General features: G+C 29.1%; 3 non-coding genes across 3 annotated transcripts in view; all 3 read right to left on the bottom strand.

The window, feature by feature from the left end:
• Positions 1-1640, bottom strand: part of LOC145845852 (small subunit ribosomal RNA) — a 1808-nt gene extending 168 nt beyond the window's left edge. The window contains exon 1 of the ribosomal RNA XR_014370547.1: positions 1-1640. This exon is cut by the window's left edge and continues 168 nt beyond it. This is a non-coding gene — a ribosomal RNA (small subunit ribosomal RNA).
• A 4119-nt stretch (positions 1641-5759) lies between these two features.
• LOC145845810 (5S ribosomal RNA) lies at positions 5760-5878 on the bottom strand. The gene has a single exon (XR_014370509.1). It is a non-coding gene; the product is annotated as a 5S ribosomal RNA (ribosomal RNA).
• Positions 5879-8733: 2855 nt separating this feature from the next.
• On the bottom strand, positions 8734-8852 carry LOC145845827 (5S ribosomal RNA). The gene has a single exon (XR_014370524.1). It is a non-coding gene; the product is annotated as a 5S ribosomal RNA (ribosomal RNA).
• Between the last annotated feature and the right edge of the window lie 1148 nt (positions 8853-10000).

Here is a 10000-nt window from a genome sequence, read left to right as displayed (position 1 = left end):
TGTGTACAAAGGGCAGGGACGTAATCAACGCAAGCTAATGACTCGCGCTTACTGGGAATTCCTCGTTCAAGGGAAACAATTGCAAGTCCCTATCCCTAGCACGACCGGGGTTCAACGGATTACCCGGACCTTTCGGCCTAGGGAACACACGATGATCCGGTCAGTGTAGCGCGCGTGCGGCCCCGAACATCTAAGGGCATCACAGACCTGTTATTGCTCAATCTCGTGTGGCTAAACGCCACTAGTCCCTCTAAGAAGTTGTCTCCGACCCAATGGGTCGAGCAGCTATTTAGCAAGTAAGAGTCTCGTTCGTTATCGGAATTAACCAGACAAATCGCTCCACCAACTAAGAACGGCCATGCACCACCACCCACAGAATCAAGAAAGAGCTCTCAATCTGTCAATCCTCGCTGTGTCCGGGCCGGGTGAGATTTCCCGTGTTGAGTCAAATTAAGCCGCAGGCTCCACTCCTGGTGGTGCCCTTCCGTCAATTCCTTTAAGTTTCAGCTTTGCAACCATACTTCCCCCGGAACCCAAAGACTTTGGTTTCCCGGAAGCTGCCGGACAGTTCTTAAGTTCGACACTGCCCGATCGCTAGTCGGCATCGTTTAAGGTCAGAACTAGGACGGTATCTGATCGTCTTCGAACCTCTGACTTTCGCTCTTGATTAAAGAAAACATTCTTGGCAAATGCTTTCGCAGTCGTTCGTCTTGCGCCGATCCAAGAATTTCACCTCTAACGGCACAGTACGGATGCCCCCGTCCGTTCCTATTAATCATTACCTCGTGCTCCGAAAACCAACAAAATAGAACCGAGGTCCTATTCCATTATTCCATGCAACATTATACAAGCGTAAAGCCTGCTTTGAACACTCTAATTTTTTCAAGGTAAACTTGCCGGACCACCGCAACACTCAGTTAAGAGCACCGCGAAGGCACCGACCAACAAGAACAACGAGGCCAGTGCTAGCCTTTCGACCGACCAACCTCGCCGTCCCTATATCCAACTACGAGCTTTTCAACCGCAACAACTTAAATATACACTTTTGGAGCTGGAATTACCGCGGCTGCTGGCACCAGACTTGCCCTCCAATGGATACTCGTTAAAAAGTTTAAAGTGTACTCATTCCAATTGCAGGACCTCGTACGAGGTCTGCATTGTTATTTTTCGTCACTACCTCCCCGAGCCGGGAATGGGTAATTTGCGCGCCTGCTGCCTTCCTTGGATGTGGTAGCCGTTTCTCAGGCTCCCTCTCCGGAATCGAACCCTGATTCTCCGTCACCCGTTACAACCTCGGTAGGCCGATACCGTACCGACGATAGTTGATAGGGCAGTTGCTTTAATGAGATGTCGCCAGCACTAGGCCGTGCGATCCGCAAGCTTATCCAGAGTCACCATTGTAACGACCCGAAAGCCGGTTAGTTTTGGTCTGATAAATGCGCGCCTCACGTCAGTTCGGCGCTTTACGCATGTATTAGCTCTAGAATTGCCACAGTTATCCATGTAAAAGCGTACAATCAAATGAACCATAACTGATTTAATGAGCCATTCGCAGTTTCACTGTACGTGAGCTCGTACTTACACTTGCATGGCTTAATCTTTGAGACAAGCATATGACTACTGGCAGGATCAACCAGATAACTATCCGAGGGCGTTTAAACCCGTTGCTCGACTGAGCGTTTTTACTGTATAAATACAGACCTTTTCTATCACTCGGCTTAAAAGCCTTGCGAACGTTACTGAAAGTCGGCGCCGGCCTTTTGCTGTTTAAAGCGCCAGCCCGCGTCGACTGCAGCATGCAGCTATACAACTGACTGTTCTTTCTCCCGACCAACCGTTTGCCTTCTGCCGGTTAACTCGTCAGCAGCAACACGCCATCTGTCTGCTGCAGTTACCCGCCTCGAGCCGTGCCTGCCTGCGTCGGCTACTCGTCTCGACGACTTCGCAAAGCTATAAGCCTACCGCCGCTGGACGCTTGTAGTTTTTCATACGCTGCTCCAATGCGTTTACATAGCACGTTCGCCGCCGCTGCAATAGCCGCGCCTCGGGTGCTAAACAGTAATGCTTTAAGCCCGCTTTCTCGTCAAGTCGACCGAACGCACAAACACGTCTCTCTCACTAGTGTAAAGTAATGCATACGTGTATGATGCTCAAATGTTGCTGTTGAACTTTTTTTGCCGATTTTTTCCGATTTTTTTCAATTTCTTTGTTTCTTTTCGATTATTTTAATGTTTTAAGCTTATTTATGCTACGTTTAAATGTTTTAATACTTTTTTATACTTTATTTAATATGTTTAAAAGAAATAAATAAATAAAAATATGTATAAACTACTTTTTTTAATGTTTTAAATATATATATTTATTATAAATAAACTTTATTTGTATTATTTTTTATTTAAGCGTACTTTTTAAATCTTTATATTTGTTTTATCGTTTTAAGCACATTGCGATAAGTATAATAAACAAAAAATTGAATAAAAATAATAATAATAAAAAAAAAAAAAAAAAACATAAGCTTATTTTATATGTTTTATTTTATTTTTATTTAAACTTACTTTTCAAACCTTAATACTCGTTTTATTTTTTTAAGCAGATTGCGATAAATATAATAAACAAACAATTAAATGAAAATAAAATAAAAAAATCAAACATAAGCTTATTTTATATGTTACATTTTATCTTTATTTAAACTTACTTTTTAATATAGTTGTTTTATTTTTTAAGCACATCGCGATAGATATAATAAACAAACAATGAAATAAAAATAATAATAATAATAATAATAATAATAATAATAATAATAATAATAATAATAAATCATAAGCTTATTTTGTATGTTTCATTTTATTTTATTTAAAACTTACAATTTAAACCTTTGTATTTGTTCTATTCTTTTAAGCACATCGCGATAAATATAATAAGCAAACAATTTAATAAAAGTAAAATAAAAAAATCAAACATAAGCTTATTTTATATGTTTCATTTTATCTTTATTTAAACTTACTTTTTAAACCTTTATAGTTGTTTTATTTTTTAAGCACATCGCGATAGATATATTAAACAAACAATGAAATAAAAATAATAATAATAATAATAATAATAATAAAAAATCATAAGCTTATTTTGTATGTTTCATTTTATTTTATTTAAAACTTACAATTTAAACCTTTGTATTTGTTCTATTCTTTTAAGCACATCGCGATAAATATAATAAGCAAACAATTTAATAAAAGTAAAATAAAAAAATCAAACATAAGCTTATTTTATATGTTTCATTTTATCTTTATTTAAACTTACTTTTTAAACCTTTATAGTTGTTTTATTTTTTAAGCACATCGCGATAGATATATTAAACAAACAATGAAATAAAAATAATAATAATAATAATAATAATAATAAAAAATCATAAGCTTATTTTGTATGTTTCATTTTATTTTATTTAAAACTTACAATTTAAACCTTTGTATTTGTTCTATTCTTTTAAGCACATCGCGATAAATATAACAAGCAAACAATTAAATAATAATAATAATAATAATAAAAAAATCATAAACTTATTTTATATGTTTCATTTTATTTTTATTTAAACTTACTTTTTTAACCTTTATAGTTGTTTTATTTTTTAAGCACATGGCGATAAATATAATAAGCAAACAATTAAATAAAAATAATAACAAATAAATAAAACAATACGGCTAAACTATAAAAAGAAAACTAAATAACTGATAAATACTTGTAAAACATTATTTGAAAAATGTATTTTGAAACACAACACGATTGATTTATAAATAATAATATATTTTTAATTTGTGTAGTTCATTTAAAGTAGTCTCCCTTTTTGCTTCTGGTTTTATTAGAGTTATATATAACAATAAATGGTGTAGTTTATTTAAAGTAGTCTCCCTTTTTGCTTCTGGTTTAATTAAAGTTATATAACACATACTATAGTAAGTTAAATAAACTATAGTAACTTTATAAAACTACTTTACAAAATACATTTGTATAATTTAATAACTTTAAAATAACTATCAAGAATAAAATAGAATAGCTTTAAGTTTAGTATACAATTGGTATGTAAATTGTGTAGTTTATTGAAAGTAGTCTCCTTATTTGCTTCTGGTTTTACTTGAGTTACATAACGTTAAATAAACATACTTAATAAACGTAACCATCAATACTGTCATTTTAATAAAACTAAGTACAAATACATTGAATTAACATAGAACTTTAAAAAGCCTTCGCTAGTATCTGTTGGTAACAGTAAATAACCTATTATGACTCACAATACAAGAGTGCGAAATTTATTTTTCATTTGATTTTTCAGGTATTTATTTATTTGTGGAAATAAACTTTTTTATTACATTAGAAACTAATTGAATTTTTCCTATAACTATACCTATTATTATATTTAGTATGCTTAAAAGTAATAAAATGACACGTCGCGATTATATAATAAACAAACAATCAAACAAACAAAGAAATAAAAAAAAAAAACTATTTTTTTAAACTTATATTTCAACTATATGTCTTATTTTATTTTCATTTAAACTTACTTTAAACCTCTGTATTTGTTATATATATTTCAACACAATACGATTAAACTATAAGACAAACAACAAAATAAAATAATCACATTAATAAATACACTAAGCAAATAGCTAGAATAAATATAAACAGTTCACAATATATACAATATATTTCTTCCATTTTTAAGTTACTTGTTAAACATATTTATTTAAAAATGTTTCTTTAGAATATAAAACTAACAGTTCTACAAATAAAGAAATTAAAAAGCCAATACACATAACACTAACTTTTCATAAATTAGATATGCAAATATGAACAAATAATAACTAAATTCTAAAGCTTTTGTAAACTGTGAACTTATAAACTTATAATAATAATTGCATATTCACTATTCACAATAGCTTTTTATTTAGTACACAACTGGTCTGTAAATTGTGTAGTTTATTGAAAGTATAATCCCGTTTTGCTTCTGGTTTAAATAAAGTTATACAACACATACTAAAGTAAATTAAATAAAGTAATTCACTACTATCGTATTAAATAAAACCAATTTACAAAATACATTAATTTAAATTAAAGTGAACTTTGAACTTATAATAATAATTGCATATTCACTATTCAGAATTTCTTTAAATTTAGTACACAACTGGTCTGTAAATTGTGTTGGTTCTATTCAAGTACTCTCCTTGTTTGTTTTGTTTTAGTTGTATTTATTTTTAGATACTAGCACATTCAATACACATAATAAAGTAAACCAAATAAACTCTATTAATTTAAACTAAGTACAAATACATTAAGTTAATACAAAACTTTAAAAAGCTTTTGCTAGTATCTGTTGGTAACAGTAAATAACTTATTATGACTCACAATACAAAAGTGCAAAATTTATTTTCGTTTGATTTTTCAAGTAGCCACGCTTTTATTTGTTTTTGGACAAAAAGACTTTAAAGTTTTAGTATAAAAGACTAATTGTATTAATTTTAACTCAGAAAATTGTACTCTACAAGATGGTGCCATTATTTTTTCGATATCTCAAACTGGTCAAACCACTTTTTTAGCGCTCTAATTGGTTTAAACAGCAAATAACGTTATCTGATTGGCTTACGTTTTTATTTGCTAATAACTAGAATTTACTTTTCTTTTAAGCGTTAAAGAAATGTAAATAAACGAGTAATAAGTATAAATAGGTCAGAAAGAAAAATAGTACAAAAAAGATGAATTCAAAAAGCAAAGGCCTACGGCACGTGGTATTCCCAAGCGGTCACCCATCTAAGTACTAACCACGCCCGACACTGCTTAACTTCCCAGATCGGACGAGATGGGGTGTGCTCAGTGTGGTATGGTCGTAGGCGTTTGAAGGCGTTTACAAGCCTTTATAAACCCTTCGGTTTATTTAAAAAACCTATTTGCACTTGATTTACAATCAATTTGATATTTTAAAATTATTCCTTATAAAATTTTAACCTGAATTAACTTTTTTTTGTTTTTTTAATCAACAGTTACTCCCAAACTGTACTAAAACTGTATTGTAACTGTACAAAAGTGTTTGTTTAAATAATTGTTATCTATAAATTACCTAAGACCAGGAAAAGTAGAAGTAAAGTTTATTGAATTATTAAATAAATAAAATAAAATCGTAAAATAAAATAATACAATATGTTTACAATTTGTCATTGATCTATCCATTTATGTTATTGCATTACAAATACAAACATTGCATACATTCAAGAGTATTATTCATCAATCTTTTCAATATAATAAGTTTTAAATTTATATTTATTTTTAAATAATTCCTGACATTTTAGATTACCTGAGATTTTTTTTTTAATTAAATTAATTTTAGTAATTAAATACTTGACGTTCTATTTTGTTTAATTTGATAACTCAACCATGTTTATTTTTTTTACTAATTTAAAAGAACTATTAAACTAAAAGACATTACATACAGCTTCTAAAAGTTTTAAACACCTTAAAAAATATTATTATTTTAAAGATATATTAAAGAACTAAACAGATATTACTCCTAAAAAATCTTGTTAATAATATATAAAAAGTACTCAAAGTCAGACTCGGAAATATATATACTATGTATATAAATATGTATATCTTACTTGAAGTTCACTGTAATTGACACTGTATAACAAAATTATAAAAATCAACCTATTTATATAGCAAAATATTTCTTTATCTTTGTCGTGGCGCGGTGGGTCAGTGGTCTTATCAGCTGACTCATAAGCAGAAGGTTGTAAGATCGAATCCCGCTAGTCGTCACGAAACACCACTATCGTTCAATGTTCGGGCTTCAAATTCTTTGAGATTATACTGTACTATTTATCTATCTAACTAATCTATCTAACAAATGTTGTTCAATCTAGGTTGTGGGTACTTGGGTCGAGTAATGCCTTTGACTTACAATCTGTTGTGGATTGACAATATTCCTCTATCTATCAATAAACAAATCTATCTAATAAATGTTGTTCAATCTAGGTTGTGGGTACTTGGGTCGAGTAATGCCTTTGACCTACAATCTGTTGTTGATTGTCAACATTCCTCTATCTATCAATAATGATTATATTCAATAATAAATGTTGATTAATTCAGTTGTAAGAAAACCAGTGCGCTGGTTAGGTTGGGTAAGGCCTTCGACTTACAATCTTGGGGATTATCAACGTTCATCACAAGTACAGTAACGATCTCATTGAATTTCCAGTTGGAACATTGGATTGTAGTGGTGGCCTACTTTGTAGGTTTTTTGCCTAGTTTGTTTTTTGCCTAGTTTGACAAACTATTGTATATATATTGTATAACTTTATTTGTATTATTTTTTATTTAAATTACTACTTATTATTAAAGAATTAAATTTTCTTAGAAAAAAAAACTATGTATTTTAACTAATGCTTATTTTATATGTTTTGTTTTATTTTTATTCTAACTTACTTTAAACCTCTGTATTTTTTATACAATACGATTGAACTATATAACAGAAAAATAATTAAATAATCAAACTATTGAATAAGCAGTTAATTAGTGTGTTTTTTTATGCTTCTTTCATTTTTAACTTACTTGTTAACCATATTTCTTTTATTAAAGTATAAAACTAACAGTTACTAAAATAAAATAATCATAAAGTCAATACACAAAACACTAACTTTTTATAATTTAAATATGCAAACATGAATATAGTTATGAATCTATTATTTATTCAAATAGAATTATTCAAAGCTTATAATTATAAAGCTTTTGTATAATGTTTCAATTACAGTGAACTTTAAGTAAGATAAGTTTTTTTTTTTGTAATAACTACAAAATTGGTATTTTAGTTTATTATTAGTAACTAAATACTTATATTTATTATATTTAAAAAAAAACATCTATACTAACTCTAATTTCAAAGCATATTAAAACATACAAATTTTACCAACTAAATATTTATTTTTATTTTAATTATTATAACTTTCAAACATAAGCTTGTATACCTTATATACCTATATACCTCATATAGTAGGCTTGACATAACATAACATTATTTAATTCTTTTTGTTTGAAATAAACTCATTTAGTTATTAGTAAATTACAACATAAATGCTTATAACAATATAACTAAGATTTAGCTTTTGAGTTAGTAAACTTTGATAGTTTTCTTTTAATAGTTTAATAGTCCTTATTTAAGTTCAAACAAAATTGCTATATATTTAATACACATACAAAAGTAAACTAAGTAAACGTAATTCAATAGTTTCTATTAAGTAAAAGTAATTACAAATACATTAAGTTAATACAAAACTTTAAAAAGCTTTTGCTAGTATCTGTTGGTAACAGTAAATAACTTATTATGACTCACAATACAAAAGTGCAAAATTTATTTTCGTTTGATTTTTCAAGTAGCCACGCTTTTATTTGTTTTTGGACAAAAAAACTTTTAAGTTTTAGTATAAAAGACTAATTGTATTAATTTTAACTCAGAAAATTGTACTCTACAAGATGGTGCCATTATTTTTTCGATATCTCAAACTGGTCAAACCACTTTTTTAGCGCTCTAATTGGTTTAAACAGCAAATAACGTTATCTGATTGGCTTACGTTTTTATTTGCTAATAACTAGAATTTACTTTTCTTTTAAGCGTTAAAGAAATGTAAATAAACGAGTAATAAGTATAAATAGGTCAGAAAGAAAAATAGTACAAAAAAGATGAATTCAAAAAGCAAAAGCCTACGGCACGTGGTATTCCCAAGCGGTCACCCATCTAAGTACTAACCACGCCCGACACTGCTTAACTTCCCAGATCGGACGAGATGGGGTGTGCTCAGTGTGGTATGGTCGTAGGCGTTTGAAAGCGTTTACAAGCCTTTATAAACCCTTCGGTTTGTTTAAAAAACCTATTTGCACTTGATTTACAATCAATTTGATATTTTAAAATTAATCCTTATAAAATTTTAACTTGATGTAAGTATTTTTTTTATTAAAACCTTTTTTTTTGGTGTTTTAATTACGATTACTCCCTGTAACTTTATTTAAGACTTCGTTTAAAAGATTGTTAACTATATTCTATATTAAATACTATGATTAGAAGTAAAGTTTATTAAGTGATTAAACTAAATAAAAAATAATGTTAAAATAAACATGTTGTGTTTAGTTTGTTTTACTATTTCTCATTGTTCTATTTATAGATGGTTTTGTTTTACTTCAAGAATATTTATAGCTAGTTTCTAAAGAATATCTCATACTACATCAGATTTTACGATTAACTTAATTTTAGGTAATAAAATATTTGACGTTTAATTTAATAACTCAACTATGTTTATGTTATAAAATAATAGTATATAATACACATACATTATAATATAATAATATGTATAACTAGTTGTTTTACTTTAAAATGAATAATTAAGTGGAAGAATTAAAAGAACTCACATTTTTGAAGAGAGCGTGGAAAACCAGAATAGTCTTTTAAAACATTTATTAAATTATCGATAAATATAGAATACAATAGAATTAAACATATAAACGTAACTGTGGTTGCTTAGAAACTAAACAAGAAATTTTTTAATAAAAATATAAAATAGTTATTATATAGAATTAAAATAAAATAAAAGTAATATAAATTATATTTTTAAACTAAATAACAATTCACGAGCAATATTAGCGCAATGTCAGAGTATGAGTTTATAATAAAGGAATTGCTTCCTTGATGTTGATACTTACCTTATTCAAATAGAATACATTTTCAGCAATCAGGCTTGTGTTTATCTTAGCGCGCGTAACACAACGTTTGTGGGTTTTGGCACACTTTTGTCGATAGTGGGCGCCCCGCCTTTTAAGTACAGAAATTTCGGGAATTTTCGATTTTCGGAATTCTGACTCGACAGATCGTTTTTGTTTGGTCCAGAGACCCCGTAAAAAATTTTTCAGCCCATTTGAAGCATGATGAAAAAATGTTATTTCGACCCCCTTTTTTTAGGGGTTACGGGGACAT

Source organism: Thalia democratica, unplaced genomic scaffold (assembly GCF_965202585.1).
Source record: "Thalia democratica unplaced genomic scaffold, ktThaDemo2.hap1.1 HAP1_SCAFFOLD_171, whole genome shotgun sequence".
NCBI classification, from domain to species: Eukaryota; Metazoa; Chordata; class Thaliacea; order Salpida; family Salpidae; genus Thalia; species Thalia democratica.
This window is presented reverse-complemented; position numbering and strand designations above follow the sequence as displayed.